At 41.7% G+C, this 19803-nt stretch overlaps 1 protein-coding gene across 2 annotated transcripts in view; it reads right to left on the bottom strand.

Annotated features, from left to right (window-relative positions):
• Window positions 1–19803, bottom strand: part of PABIR2 (PABIR family member 2) — a 214588-nt gene that overhangs the window by 9934 nt on the left and 184851 nt on the right. The gene's annotated exons all lie outside the window — the stretch shown is intronic.

The following is a 19803-nucleotide window of genomic DNA, read 5'->3' as shown; positions in this document are numbered from 1 at the left end:
CAGGGATTGAGTACCCCCCACCCCAGCCAGGTTTTTGTTGTCACTGGAGCTTGGTGATATTGGTGACAGTTACAAGGGGGAAGCAGGAGGGAGAAGAAGGAAGGTGGGTCATGATGTTGAGGAAGATACTCAGAATGGGGTTCACTGCCCAGCTCTAAATGGCGGGGGGCTGACATAGCCTTTCTAAAAGCAGCATGCTTACGGAAAGCCCCTTACCAGAGGTTCTCTTGCCAAACTTCTTGCACTGGATCAAAAAGGCTGGGGCTCTGCTCCTTGGAGCTACATCTATGGGAGCCCTAGCATAGCTGTAGGGTAAGTGCTCCAAAGTATAAATATTTTCTGTTTAACCTAGAAAGGAGGAGCAGTCATGACTTATTTTCTATGCTTATGCTTCTTAGCAATGTTTTAAGCAATCGCAGAATCCAAAGATTTTTAAAAGTTTGCTTGAACATACACATATGGGTCACGTATGGAAACAGATCTCAAACATTTTCTTTTACTTGGATATTTTTTATTGCACAAAAGACCCCCTCCTCCCCTCAATAGAGTACACAGCTCTCCTGTTATCTCCCTAGATCTTTACATCCCTCCTGGACGGTCCTCCAAAGACAGGTACTGCATGTTTAAGCTGTGGAAATGGGAGCCCAGAAGGGCAGAAGGCCTTGGCCAAGATTGAGGTTGGATCAGTGGATTTGGGCCTCAGGCCCTCCCACCAGCCTGCCTGGTTTCTCTCCCCCTTTACACCGTATACAACATAGTGAGTTATTATGAGTTAATCAATGTGGAAAGAAAGGGAAAGTCCTGGAGTGCCCTGACCCAGGGGCTCCTGTGCCAAGATTTGTGGCAGAGTTCTGCTCCAGTATGCAATGGTGGCCCAGTTATTCAAGAGAGGGAGTCCCACCTAACTCCCATTCAGTTGAGGTCGCTAAGCAAACCAAAGCACAGAGGGCCTCTGGCGGCAACTTCCCACAGCTAGGGAAAAGGTGGGTAAAGCTCTAAGAGGGCAAAAGGCTGTGAGGGGCAAGGACCAAACTTTCTAGAATCTGCTCAAGATTTGCAAAAGACAAGAGAAAAGACAGAGTATTCACAGACTGGAGAGGGCTGACCTGGTTAGACACCAGCTGAGCTGAGAGTCTGTGCTTCCCTGACCCTCTCACTTGGTCACGTTTTTGTTTCATTCCTGAGTTACCGGAACAAAGACAGAAACCAAGTCCACCCAGGAGACAGGACCATTCATCAGAGGCAGCTGCCTGATGGCAGAAACCCAAATTCCTTTGAAGAAGGAAGGAAGGAAATAGACATTTATTGAAGTTAGGAAACTCACTAAAGACACAGAGCTTGTAAGTGGCAAAGACAGGACTGGAAGCATCTGCCATGCTCACGGAGCTTCCACAGTTTTCTTTCTCGTATATGCCACCACTGAGAACGTAAACACAGGGAATGTATTTTTAAAAAAGAGGATAAAAAAAGCATAGATTGTTTATGGGGATCAGAGTCTAGGGTGATGGGGAGGTGGGGAAATTAATAGCTTTTCAAGCAGGGGAAGTGCAGGGGGTACGAAAGGCCATAAATGAGAGACAGAAATTCAGAGGCATTCAGAGAAGATAATTCTAGATCACTGTTTATATTTGATCACTCCTTGTATTTTAGACTTCTTGAGAACAAGCAGTCATTCCTGATTTCCATGTAACACATTTATTCTAGGAGGTGCATGTGTACCCAGAACATAATGAACCTTAGGACACGCTGTATATTCAGGCCTTCCCAATCGATTTTGACAAGGGAACTGTGCATGGCTTCTGTACAAAGCAACCGAATATGGCAACCCCAAACTATGAAGAATGGCCTGCAGGCTCACCCAATAAATCTTTCTGAATGGAAAAAGGGTTCCACACATTCCCAAACTCTCACATTTGTTACGGAAGTGGGAGATCACATATTCCCAATTCCACCCTGAGGACAGAGATTGTGTCTTTTTCTGATTTCATCATGTCTTTAAAAAGAATGCCGGGCTTTATTTACCAAGCCTGGATGTTTGTGAAGCTCCAGACAGGGCTTGGATGAGAGTGTGGGGCAGGGGACCAGACAGCCAAATGTAGATTCAGTGGCTCATTTTACATCAGTACCATGTTCTACACAATGAGGCCTAGGCAGCCCCCAAGCCCTGACAAAAGTTGGGTTTTCACAAACATTTTGGTGTCCACTTAAAAAAAAAAAAGCCTACTTAGTGAGTGTAAAGAAAGCACCAGGGACTGGGTGCTTTTTAGTCCTGGTCAAAGCCATTAGCTGGAGATGTTACAGAAAGGAATTGAGTTTGTTTCCCTCCAATAATACCATCTGGCATTCTCGCAGACTCTTTATGAAGAATCTTATATTGTTTGAGCCATGCTCTGGGTCATAACAAGAGTTGAACAACTGTGGCACCCACCTGTTCCAAATCAAGAGTGGGGTATTAAGATCAGCAGTGCTGACCTATTAGAAGGGCCTGGCCATTTTGGGTGGAAGGCAAACCTCTCCTAAACCTAGGGATTAGAATGCTCACATTGGGACAACTGAAGCAGGTGCTTGTTCTGTGGGTGGTTCAGAGTCATTTTTCTGGCTGCCTAGAGGTAGAAGCTGAAATAGAATAAGTCCTCGAGGGCATGACCCCAGGCAGGGTATGGGGAGATAAGGGGGACATGCCTTGTTCTTTGCTTCCTTGGAAAATGGAAAGAGAATCTCTTGGCACAAAATGGCAGCTGTCCTGGGTCTTCAGTGGTTGTGCCACAGAATGAGGGGCAAAAGAGCATGAAGCACTCTCTGTCAAGGAATATGGTCATTCAGTAATGTGATGTACATCTCTAAACAAGCAATACTTTCATGAGGGTCACCTTATTATTTATAAAATAAACTGATTTTCAGAGAGGAGGACTTCTCTTTTGCCTCCCATTTGGGGATTCTGCTTGTGTAGACTGTAGACACAGAGGGGGGTATTTTTTCAAAAATCAAATTTTAGATAGCATTTATGACTTCTAAATATCAAAAATTTATGCCTTTATTTTGCCTTCATCTTAAGGCCCATGAACCTGTAAGGGTGTCCGGAAATCTGAGGCTCATAATATTCTGGTTCTTGTTGTCCCTGTGTGAACACATCACTGGGCCTTCCAGGTTTGGTTAATTGGATATTGGGGCTAAGAAGTGTTCTCAGTGAGGTGGTTATGGAGGAGACAATGACTTAGCTCATCTTACAGGGTATGAGTGGGTGAGACTGTTATATGGTCCGAAAAGGAGTATAAGAAGTCATCATAAAAAAAAAAAGAAGTCATCATTTCAAAATAATGAAGTTCTGTAGGGTTTACGGCAGGACAGGGACAGTCTAGTATCTGTGAGGGTCTTTGATGTGCCACAGAGCCCAACCAGAATGAAACTGTGCTCTGGTTTTACTAGAACCTTGGGCATATTACTTTCTTTTTAAATTTTTTTTAAAAAATTATTTATATTTTATTTATTTGAGAGAGAGAGAGAGAGAGAGATAGCAAGAGTGAACACAAGCAGGCAGGAGGAGCAGAAGGAGAGGGAGAAGCAGACTTCCCACTGAGCAGGGGGCCAGATGCGGGGCTCTATCCCAGGGGTCCTGGGATCATGGCCTGAGCCGAAGGCAGATGCTTAACTGACTGAGCCACCCAGGCACCCCACTTTCCTTCTTTCTTCTTTCTTTCTTTCTTTCTTTCTTTCTTTCTTTCTTTCTTTCTTTCTTTCTTTTCTTTCTTTCTTTCTTTTTCTTTCTTTTTTCTTTCTTTCTTTCTTTCTTTCTTTTTTCTTTCTTTCTTTCTTTCTTTCTTTCTTTCTTTCTTTCTTTCTTTCTTTCTTTCTTTCTTTCTTTCTTTCTTTCTTTCTTTCTTTCTTTCTTTCTTTCTTTCTTTCTTTCTTTTTTTTAGAAAAAGAGCATGCATGCACAAGTAGGGGGTAGAGGGGTCAAGGGAGAGGGAAAAGGAGATTCTCAAGCAGGCTCCATACTCAGCCCAGAGCCTGACATGGGGCTCAATCTGAGAACCCGGAGATCATGACCTGAGCTGAAATCAAGAACTGGATGCTTCACTGTGCCTCCAAGGTGCCCCAAGGGCATGTTACTTTCTAAGTGTTGTCTTCCTCATTCATAAAATGAGGACAGTAAAAATAATTGCATTAATACTTCACAGTTTTGGGATCCCTGGGTGGCTCAGTGGTTGAGCATCTTCCTTTGGCTCAGGGCATGATCCTGGAGTCCCAGAATTGAGTCCCGCATCGGGCTCTCTGCATGGAGCTTGCTTCTCCCTCTTCCTGTATCTCTGCTTCTCTCTCTCTGTCCCTCATGAATAAATAAATAAATAAAACCTTTAAAAAGTACTTCACAGTTTTGTGCAACAATTACATAAAATTACAAATGTAAAACTATTCCATAGACTTTCTGTCACCCAAGCCTTCAATAAATGTGAGCTACTATTAACTTTTTATTGGTGATAAATAAATTTTTTTTTAAAAAAAAAAAAGGGCAGCCCCAGTGGCGCAGCAGTTTAGTGCCGCCTGCAGCCTGGGGTGTGATCCTGGAGACCCAGGATCGAGTTCTGCATCGGGCTTCCTGCATGGGGCCTGCTTCTCCCTCTGCCTGTGTCTCTGCCTCTCTCTCGCTCTCTCTGAATGAATAAATAAATATTTTTTAAAAAGTAACTTTTTATTGGTGGATATATAAACTCAAGTAAACTGCATTGAAACAGAGTTCATAGCACATCATAGAAGCTCCTCCTCATCTATTTTCATGCTGAAGTCTAAACCACATCTGAGTTTTTCAAAGGCCTGGGAGTTGGAGCAATACAGACCTAAGCTTGAATGGGACTCTGTCACATCCTAACTGTATGACCTTGGGCAAGTCACTTGCCCCTCCTGGCCTCTGTTTCCTCATCTAAAGCAGGGCCAGTTATAATAACCACCTCACAGGACTGGAGGATCGAATGAGGAATGAGAAACTGCACGTACAGGGCCTGGCATAGAGCAAGTACCCGATAAATGGGAACTATAGAATAGGCTTGGGCAGACAGCCTGGCTGCAGGCTTCAACCCCCCCCCCAATGCCCCCTTGTAAGTCCTAACTAGAGTGCCATCAATCTGCCACTCTCCTTGGGGGTTGCCGGAAATTCCTGGCACAGATGTCTCCTACAGGGATGAATTTTGGATATTCCTCCGTCCACCCCTGTTACCACTGAATTATGGGGAGAGAGTAGGAGAGAAGAACCATTGAGAGGGAGAGGAGAAAACAAACATCTTCTGTATACTCCTGCCCTGGCGAGCCCAGGCGTATGCCTGAAATAGGTGTTCGGTAAATACTTGAGGAATGTATGTACAAATGAATGAAAAAGCAAGGTGGCAGGCAGGCAGGCATCTGGGAACAGACAGAAAGAAATGAGAGTCATGGCAAACTCTCCCCAACTCGGCCAGGACAACATCTCTATCTCGGGGGCCTCCCCTGGCCATGGGCTGGGGGCAACCTCAAATCTCTGCTTCCTTCTGCACAGGCTACATTCAAAAGCTTTCAGCCCCCATCGAGATCCCCAGACAGAAGCTTGAAGGTGGATTGGGGCTCCCCACTCTGGGTCCAGAGCCCCGAGTCTCTCTGCCATGGGGAGAAAGCAGCTTCCTTCTAAGGTGGGTCTCAGCGACCTCCTCTGAGGATCTCCAGATAATAATCCCTTTGCCATTAGGAGATTCCTTCCTTGTCTGATACTATGCAGTGGGGTGCCAGGGGATGGATCCACACGTGGAAGCAACCTGACTACCAGGTCTTGCAGAGAATCATGTGCAGATGGTTGAGGACAACTGTATACACAGGTAGATCAACACATGCGTCTGATGTGCATGCTGACCATGGAAGGGACGGAGGCTGAGGACGATACTTTTTATGAACAACATTTAAAACCTTATGTGCTATAGTTTCTCAGCGCCTTTCATGAGCTCAATTTCTGTTCTGACATTTGTTTCAAATAAGGTCTCCTTCCATAAAAATACCACTTAAGGACACACATGCAGAATATGCATTTGGCTTTTCCTGGGTGTTAAATATTTTATTTGATGTGCTGATTTTCCCACTACATTGCTGGGAAATTAACATACACTTAATTGCCTGTGTGACAACCTCTCAACACAGAAGCAACAGTGATTTGGATCCTGAATCCTTAATTCTTTACCTCTTGTTCTCTGTGAGTGGCCAGCCTTGTTTTCACACCCAACCTCCAGTTACCCACGAATTCTACAAATGGCATATAGAAGCAGACCAAACATCCAAAAAAAAAACCAACCCCCCCAAAAAAAAAACACAAAAAACCAAAAAACAAACACAAACCGAACAAGGAAATAGAAGAAGAGTGTGAGGGTTCTACCCTACATGATGCGATTAAGAGTTAAAAAAAAAAAAAGTATTTTAAAGAGACCCATTAAGCCAGTCTTTTGGAACACATATCACTTCCTGATTGGTTCCACACTCGTGCCATCTCTGGCTCAATCTGGTTCTGGGGGTCTGACTCAGCAAGCTTTTGTTTTATCTCATTCCACGTGGGCTGAGCGCGAGGGGTCTTTCTATAAATTGCCCTTTTATTGTTAAGATAAAAAATCCCAGAGGAAACCAGGGCTCTATTCCAATGTGGGCAGTTCCAGCTCAGGGGTCGGTGGATGAGCCCCAGCGAGTGTGTGCAGCGGACCCCAAGGTGGTGGGAGTAAATCTGGGCCTAATGGCAGCTGGCTGGGCAGCTGGTGGAGAGCAGCTGCTCCTGGAGGGGACAATTTCCATGGAGGGGAGAATTGCAAGTTGGGCCTCTGTACAGAGCTGTTCAAGTTGCCCTGACCCGGGGTTGAATTCTATCCCTTGGTATATGTTACTGGCTGATGCTCTGACGTTAGAGGCACAAGGGCTGGGGGGGAGTGAGCCAGGGACACAAAGAAGGATCTTTGCCCACTTCCAGAGTCACGGCATTACTGGGGAGATTTCAGGACCCAAAGGTGGCAATTCCCATGTGACCTTGCCCTCAATACAATGTTTTGATGGAACTTAGCAGTGAGAATGTTGAGCCACCAACAGGGCTCTCATCTAAAGTTAAAATGCCCTTTCATAACTGTTGGAAAGGAGGTTTGTATCCAGAGAGGATCGAGGATTTGCCCATTTCTGTAAAAAAAAAAAAATCCTTCCTGACTGTAAATCCTGTGCTCTGTAAATAGGTTTCAGGTCCAAGAAGATCAACAACTGGCATCTTCATACACCAGTGCCCCCGACTGCCGTCTCTGGAGCCTAGCAACGGGAGGGGGCAAAGGCATCTGGGAGGGAGAACATGACAAACAGACCCAAACGCACATATTTATTTAGTAAACAAGTTCGTCATCTCCTAAATTTTAAAATTCACCATGAGCAAACACAAACAGCAGGCTTCATTTGAGAAAATGCACTGCGTTCCCCCCCTGGAAGCGATTGGGTAATGGTAGGCAGGCAGGAGCCACATTGCACCCAGTTGCCCAGGGCCGCACACCTGTGGATTTGGAAACAGAGTCTGGGCTATTCGATGGTGGGAGCCTTGACTGAGCTGGGAAAGGGAGAGGGACAGGGGAAGGACATAGACACTGCTGGCCAGGCCCCTTTGTCCTAGTAAAGTCCATGGTCATCTTGTCACTTCCTTCTCCTTCTCCTCCCAACCCCCACCACTCCTCCTTGCTAACATTTTTTTAAGATTTTATTTATTTATTCATGAGAGACACAGAGAGAGGGGCAGAGACATAGGCAGAGGGAGAAGCAGGCCTCCTGTGGAGAACCCGATGCAGAACTCGATCCCAGGACCCCGGATTCACATCCTGAGCCAAAGGCAGATGGGCAGATGTTCAACCACTGAGCCACCCAGGTGTCCCTCCTCGCTAACATTTATTGAGTACTTACAGTATGCCAAATACCCATGTTAGAGGGGAAGAAACCGAGGCTTGGAGAGTTCACAGGACTTGGGCCTATGGGTTGCATCCTGGCAGGGGACCAGGGCTGAGGCCTGGTGAGGTGACTCTGGAGCTGGCTCTCTCCCCACAGAAACCACAAAGGAGGCTTCCCTCGTGAAGCCTTGCCTTGTGGACCCTGATGGGATCAAGGCCTCAGTGCTCCCGGATGATTTCATGAACAGGGGGCCCAGGCACTTCCTCCAAGCTATGAAAAAAGGCAAGTTTCAGGCAGAATCAAGCAATTGCCAACATATTTCTTGTTTTTAAGAACTGATACAGTTTTTCCCTGGCCAAAAAAAAAAAAAAATGCTGTTGGGCCTGGAAAAGCCTCATGCATCAAAACTATAAGCTCCATGCTTGTATTTTTTTTTCCAGGGCACTCTGAACGAGGTTCACGCATGAAAAGTATGCACCTAGGGCAGGGGCATCAAACCCCCTTGCACAGATCGTCCCAGAGTGGGATTCAATGAGCCCCTCCCAGCTCTAGCAATTTTGCGTAGCTCCACTGTCATCTGGTTGGTGAGGGAAGGGCCTCCCACCCCAGGCGTACTCAAGGACAGAGAAAGCTCAGGCTACAGGAAGTGAGGAGAAACTTGGGATGAATTCAATCAAGAACAGCAGAAAGCAGAAGAGCAGCTTGGGCAGAAGTTGACTTCTTTGGGGGCCGGGGAGAGAAACTAATTCAAGCCCTGCAGGCCAGAGTTGAGCAATAGCTCTGGTGTCAGGTGGCTGTGGGCGGACATGGGAGGTGGGGAGGAGGACAGAGCTCACTCTGACTTAGGGATTGAATGTGGAGCTCAGCCAGCAAGGACCTTGCTTCTCCCAAAGGACTAGGGCATGGGGGGAGCCTAGGTGGCCTGGGGCTGAATCACGGGATATTGAGAAGAAAAGGCAAGCTTCTAATGTTAAAGGCTAAACAGGTTGGACTTGTCCCTAAAATGTACTGACGTGTAACCTCTGCACGTCCCCATCCCTGCCCCCCCCATCCCTGCCGCTAGAAGAGCCTATGTTTCCTTACTGGCTGATGGGGAGGGCTCTGGTGTGAATGACAGGTCATGGAAAAGCTGCATAAGTGTGACGGACAGCATTTGGGCCCTAAGTCTAAGGAGAAAAGTCAAAGTCTAAAGGAGAGTCTCCTCTCAAATCTTTTCTGCTCTCACAACTCGTTCTTCCCTCAGGGGAAATAAATATAGGTAATGGAAACCACTTTTGATAGCTACCAGTCCTTCTAATTAGTCTGGGCGGGGACTGTGACCTGGCCAATGCTCCCCCTGACCCCTGAGCTCTATGGGGGGATTCAGAGGGAGCCCTGGTGGGTGGAAAGGAACTCCTGATGATAGCCACATGGGTGCTGATGGCCACATTCCCACATGTAGCACATTTGGGGCTTGGATTCCATGCCTCAGAGAAGGTACAGTGGGCCTCCAAAGCTCAAAGGCTGGGAGGTCATTGCATTCTTCAGATCAGCCCTGTGTAGTTGAACCATGCTTTTTACTCCAGAGCACCTTCCTGTCTACTCAGTCTTATCTGATGTGATGAGTGGGAGAATTCATGTCTTTCCAATTTTGTAAGACAGAAAATAAATACAAATCAAAGTTTACATTCCTTTATGCGATTGTAAGTAATTATGCTTATTATCCACCCTACCCCCCTGCCCTGCATTCATTGATCCATCCAACAAATAGGTACTGGGCACCTTCTTCAGACCATCACTGTTTTAGGTGCCAGAATATACAAAAAGTGAATTACGACAGGGTCCCTATACTGGTAGAGTTTATAGCCCCAGATCAGAGATACATTCAGTAGAAATACCCACCCACCATTATTTAACATTGAATACTTAATCTCAAAATATGTCATTACGATTGTGATAAATAATACCAAGGTTAGGTTCAAGTGTAATGAGAATGTACAACACAGGGAGCTAACCTAGTCTTGGGGTCTGGCAAGGCCTCTCCAGAGAGAAGACATTTCCAAATCAGTTTGAAGACTCAGAACTGGGGCTGCAGATGGGGAAGATCTTGAGCATGTGTTAGTGGACAGGCTGAGACCAAACTACAGAGCTGGAGCACAGGGCAGGACAGTCCTGTCCCTACTACTCTGATGGTTTTACCTTCCCAGCTTCCCTGCTACTCTTTTCCCCTGTGCTGCTACCAGCCACCATTTCCTCCCCTCACCTGAGAGTGACTTAGGTGGGTCTCTTACATCTTTTTTTTAAGTTTGATTGTTTATTTACTTATTTACTTTCAGTAATCTCTACACCCAACATAGGGCTTGAACTCACAACCCTGAGATTGAGTGTCACATGCTTTTCTGACTAAGCCAGCCAGGCACCCCATCTATCTTTCATGTTTGAAAATGAGTCAATAGAAGCAGAATCCCATAGTATGAAAATCCTGACATCTTGGATGTGTGTGTGTGTGTGTGTGTGTCTTGTAGATGTGGGACGATAACAATATATATAAGAAACATTGCCTTAGAGATTGCCACTCCTCACTCACTGCCACAAAACTGAAATCACCTGGGGTGCTTCTTTTGGCCAATTTGTCTTTTCAATCATAGGGAACTGAATCTAGAATGTTTGTGATTAGTGGGGTGGGGGTGAGAGGGTGGGGAGTGAGGGGTGGAGACCTTCGTGCAGACCATTTTGCCACTCAGGATAATATCCTTCAGATCCACCCAACTTGGTGTCCATTGCTTTTCATCATACCACAGTTTGTTTAACTACTCACCTATTGAGGGACATTTTGGTTGTTTCCAGTTTTGGGCTATTACAAATAAAGCTGCTATAAACATTCATGTACAAGATTTTGTGTGGACATAAGTTTTCATTTCTCTGGGATAAATGCCCAGGAGTGTGATTGCTGGGTCCTATGGTAATTGAATGTTTAGTTTTATAAGAAACTTGCCAAGCTCTTTTCCACAGTGGCTGCAGCATTTCACATTCCCACCAGCAGTGTCTGAGAGATCTGGTTTCTCTACATTCTCGCCAGCATTTGGTATTGTCACACTTTTTGTCTTAGTTGTTCTAATGGGTGTGTAGTAACACCTCGTTGTGGCCTAAATTTGCATTTCCCTAATGCTTAAATGATGGTATTTACCATCTGCATTTCCTCTTTGCTGAAATGTCTCTTCATGTCCTTCACCCATTTTCTGAATGGATTGTGTTTTTTTTAATTGACTGGACTGTGTGTTTTTAAAGTTTTTTTTTAAGATTTTATTTATTTATCCATGAGAGACACACACAGAGAGAGGCAAAGACATAGGCAGAGGGAGAAGCAGGCTCCATGCAGGGAGCCTGATGTGGGACTTGATCCTGGGACTCCAGGATCACATCACGGGCTGAAGGCAGATGCGTAACTGCTGAGCCACCCAGGGATCCCTGTTTTTAAAGTTTTTAAAAGTTCTCCGTATATTTGAGATATGAGTCATTGGTCAGATGTGTGGCTTGCAAATATTTTTGCCCACTTTGTAGCTTGTCTTCTAATCCTCTAAACAGGGTTTTCACAGAGCAAAAGTTTGCAATTTTGATCAGGTCTGATTTCTTGATTTTCCTTTTATCTATTTTGCTTTCGGTATCAAGTCTAAAACTTTTTGCCTAGCTGTAGGTCCTGAAGATTTCCTGTTTATTTTTTGAAGTTTTATACTTTTACATTGAAGTCATCCATGACTCAGTTTGAGTTAATTTTTGTATAAGGTATGAGACTTAGGACGAGGTGTGTGGTAGTTAATTATCCACTTGGCTAGGGTATGGTCTCCAGATATTTGGTAAAACACCTGGATGTTGCTGTGAAGGTTTTTTTTTTTTTTTTTTTTTTTTAAAGAAAAGATTAACATTTAATTCAGTAGACTTTTAATAAGGCAGATTACCCTCCTTAATATAGGTAGACCTCATCCAATCAGGTCAAGGCCTTAAGAAAAAAACTGACCTCTCCCTAGGAAAAGGGAATTCTCCAGCAGACTGCTTTTGGATTTGAGCTTCAACGTCAGCTCTTCCCTGGGTCTCCAGCCTCCTGGCCTATCCTGCCTGAAGTTTCCACAATCACATGAACCAGTTTCTTAAAATAAATCTCTCTCTCTCTTCTCTCTCTCTCTCTTCTGTATCTCTAGAGAACCCTGACTAATACAAGGTTGTTTTTTTTCTTTGTCTTTTAGCCTGTGGATATCTAAAGTCTCCAGTATCTTTTGCTGGAAAGGTTATCTTTCCTTCACTGAACTGCATTTGTACTTTTAAAAAAAATCATTTGGGCATATGTATGTAGGTCTGTTTCTGGATTCTATTCTGTTCTATTGCTCTATGTGTCTATTTCTCTGTCAATACCACACAGACTATACGGCCAACTGATTCCTCCCACTTTATTATTATTATTTTTTTACATTTTAGCTATTCTAGTTCCTTTTGAATTACTGCATAAATTTTAGATAAAATCCTACAAAACTCTTGCTGAGATTTTGAGTAGGAATTATGTTAAACCTGTCTATCAATTTGGGGAGACTGGTATTTTTACTATGCTGAGTCTTCAAATCCATGGAAGTGTTATGCCTCTCCATTTTTTTAGATCTCCTTTTAATTTTTTTCATTAGAATTTTGTGGTTTTCAGTATATAAGTCTTAGGCATATTTTGTTAGCTATACATTCGAGTCGTTTTTGGCAATTATAAATGGTGTCGTATTTTTTATTCTGATGTCCATGTATTCATTGTTTGTGTATAAAAATACAATAGATTTTTGAATGTTTATCTTTCATCCTGTGGCCTTGCTGAACTCACTTATTCTAGAAGTTTTAAAAAAAAATAGATTCCTTTGAATTATCTATGTAGATCATCATGTTATCACCAAATAGGAGAAGTCTCATTCCTTCCCTGCTAATCTGTATGCCTTCTATTTTCGTTTCTGACCGTACTGTACTGGCTAGAACTCAGCATTATGTTGAGAGTAAGAGTGGTGAAAGTGGGCATCCTTGCCTTCCTCCTGATCTTAGGGTGAAAGTATTCAGTTTTTTATCATTAAACATAATGTTAGCTGTAGGTATTTTTGTAGACACCCTTTATCAAGTTGAGGAAGTTCCCCTCTATTCCTCATTTGCTGAGAGATTTGTATCAGGACTGGATGTTAAATTTTGTCAAGTGCCTCTTCTGCATCAATTAATGTGAACATGTCATTTTTTCCCTTTAGCCATTTTTTTCTTTCAATATTGTGTTTTACACGGATTAACTTTTGAATATTGAACCAGATTTGCATACTTGGAATAAATTCCACTTGGTCATAATGTAAAATTCCTTTATATTGCTGAATATATTCTATTTGTTCACATTTTGTTAAGGATTTTTTGCATCTATATTTATGAGGGATATTGGTCTGTAGTTTTCTTGTACTATCTTTGGTTTTGGTATCAGAGTAATACTGGCTTCATGAAATGAATGGGAAATGTTCCCACTATTTCTATTTTCTGGAAGAGATTATATATAATTGGCATTACTTTTTCTTCACATGTTTGGTAGAATTCTTTAATGAAGCCTAGAGATTTCTTTTTGGAAAGTTTGAAAATCATGGATTTAATTACCTTAATAGTGGGTGCCTGGGTGGCTCAGTGGTTTAGGGTTTGCCTTCAGCCCAGGGCGTGATCCTGGAGTCCCGGGATTGAGACCAGCATTGGGCTCCCTGCCAAGAGCTTGCTTCTCCCTCTGCCCATGTCTCTGCCTCTTTCTCTCTGTCTCTCATGAATAAATAAATAAAATCTTTTTAAAAATTACCTTAATAGTTATAGGGCTACTAACAATATTTATTTTTGGTGAGTTGTGGTAGCTTGTGTTTTTCAGGGAATGGGTCCATTTTATCGAAGCTGTTAAATTTATCTGTGTAGAATTGTTCATAGTATTCCCTTATTATCCTTTTGATGTCTGCAGGGTCTGTAGTAATATCTTCTGTTTTGGCTTGATATTGGTAATATGTTTCTTCTCTCTTTTATCTTTGCCAATCTTGCAAGAAATCTGTCAATTTTACTGATTTTTACAAAGGGATGACTTTTTGTTTCATTATTTTCTTTCTTGTTTCCTCTTTTCAACGTCATTGATTTCTTTTTTTTTAAGATTTTATTTATTTATTTATTCATGAGAGACACAGAGAGAGATGCACAGAGACACAGGCAGAGGGAGAAGCAGGCTCCATGCAGGGATCCCGACATGGGACTTGATCCCGGGTCTCCAGGATCAGGCCCTGGGCTGAAGTCGGCACTAAACCGCTGAGCCACTGGGCTGCCCAATGTCATTGATTTCTGCTCTTTATGACTTCCTCCCTTCTGTTTCCTTTTTTTTTAAGATTTTATTTTTAAGTAATCCCTAACACCCAACGTGGGGCTCAAACTTGCAACTCTGAGAATCCAGAGTTGCATGCTCTACTGACTGAGCCAGTCAAGCACCCCCTTCTCTTTCCTTTGTGTTTATTTTGCTCTTCTTTTTCTAGAGGTGGGAACTTGGATTACTGATTTGAGACCTTTCCTCTTTTTTAACATATGTATTTGGTGTTGTTAAATGGTTTTTGCTGTGTCCCACACATTTTGAAATGTTGTATTTTATTTTCAATTTAGTTCAATGTATTTTTTATTTCTCTTGAGACTTCCCCTTTTACCTATGGATTATTTAGAAGTATCTTGTTTAGTTTCCAAGTGTTTGCATATTTTCCTGTTATCATTCTGCTATTGATTCCTAATTTGATTCCATAATGAGAGGACACACTGTACATGGTTTTAATTCTTCTAAATATGTTGAAATTTGTTTTGTAGCTCAGGATGCAGTCTATCAAGTTCCATGGGTACTTGACAAGAATTGTATTTTGCGGGTTTGGGGTGATAGGCTCTATAAACTGTTGATTAGCTTCTGTTGGTTGATGGTGCTGTTTAGTTCTTTTATATCTTTGTTGATTTTCTAACTGTTCTATCAATTGTGGAGAGACAGGTGTTGAAATCTCTGACTACAACTGTGGATTTATCTATTTCTCCTTTCAGTTCTATTAGTTTTTGCTTCATGTATTTTGCTTCAAAAACAGCTCTGTTGTGTGGCACATACACATTTAGGATTGCTCCATCTTTTTCATGGACTGACCATTTTATCATTATGTCATAATCACATATCATAATGTCCTTCTCCATCATAGGCAATGATGAAGCCTATCTGATATTAATAAAGACACTCGTGCTTTCTTTTGATTAATGTCTGCATGATATATGTTTCCATTCTTTTACTCTCAATCTCCCTATATTATTATATTTGAAGTGAGTTTCTTTTAGAGTACATATTGTTGGATGGTGTTTCTCTTGTCTTCTAATTGGTGTATTTAGATGATTTACATTTAATGTTAATATTAATCTCTGTCTTCTAATTGGTGTATTTAGATGACTTACATTTAATGTTAATATTGATATATTAGGGTCTATGTTTGCCGTTTTATTTTTTGTTCTCTGTTTTTCACTTCTCTGTTTTCTTTTTCCTGCATTCCTATGGGTTACTTGAATATTTTTTGGAATATCATCTGGATTTATCTGTTAGGGCTTTGAGTATATGTCTTGGTATAGATTTAAGTAGTTCCTTGATGTATTACATTGTATATACAGAGCTTGTCACAGTCTAATGGTGGTATTATTTTATCAGTTCAGGGAAGTGTGGAAACCTTAACTCCATTTATGTCCCTTTGCCCTCCCCAGTTTATAATATAGTCGTAAATACTTCCTTTACATACATTTAAAACTATATCAGACAGTGGTATAATTTTTGCTTCAACCACCAAACATAATTTTGAAGACTCAAGAGGGGAAGGGAAGTCTATTTAACCTATTCATATTTTTATTGTGTTATTTCTTCCCGATGTTCCAAGATTTTTTTGAATCATTTCTTTTCTGTTTAAAGTACAACATTTAGTTGCTTGTTTAGGGTAGGTATGATGGTGACAGATTTTCATCTGAGAATATCTTCATTTCCCTTTAATTCCTTAAGGATATTTTCACATGGTATAGGATTCTGGGTTGGCAGGATTAGTTCTTGAAAAATGTGTCAATTCCTTATGTGAAACATTATTTTCCTATAAGTAATATCTTTTTTCCTCTGTCTGCTTTCAAGATTCTTTTCTTTGTCTTTAGTTTTCAGAAGTTTGACTATGATATGGCTGTATGTGCATTGGATTCATCCTGTTTGGGGTTCTCTCAATTTTTTGAATTTGTAGGTTTATATCTTTTCCCAGTTTGGAAATTTTCAGCCATTATTTCTTCAAATGCTTTTCAGCCTCATTCTCTTTCTCCTCTCTCAGAACTCCATTGATGGGAGTGCTATATCTTTTGTTCAAGTCCAACAGGTTCCTGAAGCTCTGTTCATTTGTTTTCCAGTCTGTTTTTTCTCTGTGTAATTTCTGTTGTTATATCTTCAAATTTTCTGATTTTTTCATTTGTCTCCTCTGTTCTTTTGTGCCTGTCCACTGAGTTTTTCAGTTCTAAAATTTCCATTTTGTTGTCCTCTATATATTCTTGTTTGCTGAGACTTAATATTTCTTTGCTGAGATTTTTTCTTTTTATTAGTTTCAAACATGTTTGTAGTTGCTGATTGAAGCATTTTTATGACAGCTGCTTCAAAATCGTTGTTAGATAATTCCAACATCCCTGTCATCTTTGTTTTGTATCTATTGATAGTGTTTTTTCAGTCAGTTTGAGACTTTCCTGATTCTCAGTTTGATAAATGATTTCCAAATGAATATTGTACATTTTGGGTATCATGTAATGAAAACTCTGGATCTTATTCAAACCCTCTGTTTTAGCTGGCTTTTTTTCTGATGCTGCTCTGGGAGTGGAAAGGAGGGGATACTGCCTGGTTACTGCTAGATTGGAGTAGAAGGTCAGGCTCCCCATTTGGCCTTTTCTGGCAGAGGTGAGGTGGGGGGGGTCACAGTTTTTCCTGTGGTGTAGAGCAGTAATAGTTTTCTATCTTGCTATGTTGCCCATTTCCTGGTCCTTTGGCCAGGGAGAGAAGGCCTTTATTTTTGTCTGCTCCCGTTGGGTGTTTTATGAATAGCCGGCTTCTCTAGCAGCCAGTCTGGGATATGTGAGGCAAAAAGAAAATTCAGAAAACTTACTACCATGTCATTCTTTGGTTACTGAGGTCCTTAGCCAGTCTGCCTTCTTCTCTCTATCTTTATTGGTCTTATATTTGTTTTATATATAATGTCCAGGATTCCTAGTTGTACTTACTGAGAGGAATGGGGAACAATATATCTATTCCATCTTCTTGGAGGCAGAAGTCCCCAGTGACTTTTAAGATCTGACATCTCATATTAGTTCAATCTCATCACTTATTTGTTAAGGTATGGTATTTAAAAGCTAAATTTTAATATGCTGTCTTTATTGAGTGAGTGGATCATATCCATGTAGCTTGTGAGATGTTGAGGAAGAACCATATAGTAGGGCATCCCAAGAGTTTTCCAGCTGCTGAGCTGGTGACAGATTCCTTAAATCTGTTCTGATCTTGAACAAACAAATCTTCAAATATGTGCCCAGAGCTGCAATAGGTGTTTAAAAGGCTATGGAAAAATTCATCCCCTAGACTCCCAGAGTTCTTAATGTCTGGTTGGGGAGATAAAACAAATGAATTCTTCATCTTCAGAACCTGGCATATAGTAGACTCTCAGTACATGTTTGTCACATGAAGGAATTCTGCTGGCCACATGCTAATCACCCCCAAATGAAGGGCAGCAGCATGGACTGAAGTATCAAGAAGAGATTTCATATGGAGGTAAAGGTTGGGTTGTCTTATAGGTTGAGTAGTATTTTTTGAAGGAAAAATTGACAGGACTTGTTTACGGGGTGGAGGTGAAAGAGCCAGTTAGACTTTAGTTCAGATGCTCAGTGGCTGGGAGACAAGGGGAAGGATATGAGTTTGATTTGGGACCTAATGATTATCTTGAGCTGTTAACAAAACATCCAGGCACAACTGCACAGCAAATATTTGGACTCTCTGGAGCTGAGGGGAAGATTATACTAGGAAAAAAATCCATCTTTTCCTCTGAGTCTCCAGGAGATGTAGGACCTAGCTCCAGCTTTGCAGCCAACAAACTGCAATTTAAGGGGATTCACAACCCCTCCCTGAGCTTTGACTTCCTCATCGGTAAAATGGGGTGCCTTGATAGATGGTTTTTAAAAAGATGTAGTTATTTATTTCAGAGAAAGAGTGTGCACAAATATGGGGCAAAGGAACAGAGGGAGAGGGAGAGAGAAACCCAAGCAGACTCCATGCTGAGTGTGGGCTCAACATGGGGCTCAGTCTCAGGACCCCCAGGTCATGACCTGAGCTGAAACCAAGAGTCAGATACTTAACGAACTACGCCACCCAGGCACCCAGCTAGATGGTTCTTATGACATAACATTTGATCAGCACCTGGCATAGTATCTGGTATTTGGAAGGAGCCCTATACTTGTTGGAATGTTTTCCTTCTGGCTCTAAGGTTCTAGGATTCTGAGATTTCTTTCAACAGTCCTTACTGTATTGCCTTCTATGATTTTTTTTTACTTCATAGTTGTTTGTTTTTTTTTTTCTCAGCAGAGCTTACCAGTTTATATTATATGAAGATAAGAATGTAGGGGAGAGAAAATGTTGTACATGTTGTGTCTCGATCTTTACAGATATAAGTTTTTCACTCTTTTGAGCATTTGCAGTGTTCATGCTTGATTCAGCAAAGCCTCCATTTTGGCTGACTCCAGCCCTCCACTCTGGGGAGTACAATGGGCGGGTAGCCATTAGTACACAGGAAGGGAGGGCTTTGTGGTATCTTAAGGCCAGTGGGTTTTATTTATTTCCAGTTTACTCAACATTTGTTCCACAGATCTGTACAGTTTAAAAATGGGTGGGGATGAGAAGAGAAGGATGAAACCTAACTAGGCCTAGAGGAGGATGAACAATATTTGCCCTTCAATATCAAACTGGGGCTCAGAAGGCTTAAACACAAGACTTCTAGGCTTCATTTTGTCTTTCTGAAACTAAACAGTGCTGTGACTTTCCATGTGGTATCTGAAGAGTTGACTTTGGTTTGAGAAATGGTTCCATATCTTATTACTAGGATTTTATGAATGTAAGACCTCCATCTATCAGAAATAGTATTTATTTCTTTCAAATGAAAAATATATTTTCAGATTATAAAGTAATATAAGTTCATTGTAAGGAATTTAGAAATTGCAGAAACTAGAAAATGAACATCACTTATAATCCTACAACCTAGACAAGAGAGCATGAACGGGGATGGGGTGTGGGGAGGGGGAGAAGGAGAGAGAATTTTAAGCAGGCTCCACATCCAGCATGGAGCCCAACATGACTCTGAGATCATGGTGGTATGAACTGAAATGAAGAGTTGGTCGCTTAACCACCTGAGCCACCCAGGCACCCCAAGTATTAATATTTCTATGTATTTCCTTCCTTCCAGTCTTGTCTTTTCTACACACACACACACACACACACACACACACGGGATCATCTGTACATTCATTTGTGTATCCTCCCTTCTCCGACTTAATTTAGGTTTTGAGAATTTCCTCATGTTACTAAAAACCTTTAAACATGATTTTAAATAACTACATAGCATTTCATAGTATAAATGTTACTGTGTTAAGATTTCATAGTAAGGACAACTTGTAAGTCGTTTCCACTTTTTCTCTATATTAAAACATGTTACAATCAATTTCCTCATTTTACATTTTTTCAGGCATCTCTATTATTTTTTTTAGGATAAGTCCTTAGGAAGAGAATTACTGGGTGAAAGAAGAAGAACATTGTTAAGGCTTCAGCACATGTTGTCTAAG

The sequence above is a fragment of the Canis aureus genome, chromosome X, assembly GCF_053574225.1.
Source record: "Canis aureus isolate CA01 chromosome X, VMU_Caureus_v.1.0, whole genome shotgun sequence".
NCBI lineage: Eukaryota > Metazoa > Chordata > Mammalia > Carnivora > Canidae > Canis > Canis aureus.
The sequence above is the reverse complement of the archived record's forward strand: the minus strand, read 5'-3'. Positions and strand labels throughout refer to the sequence as shown.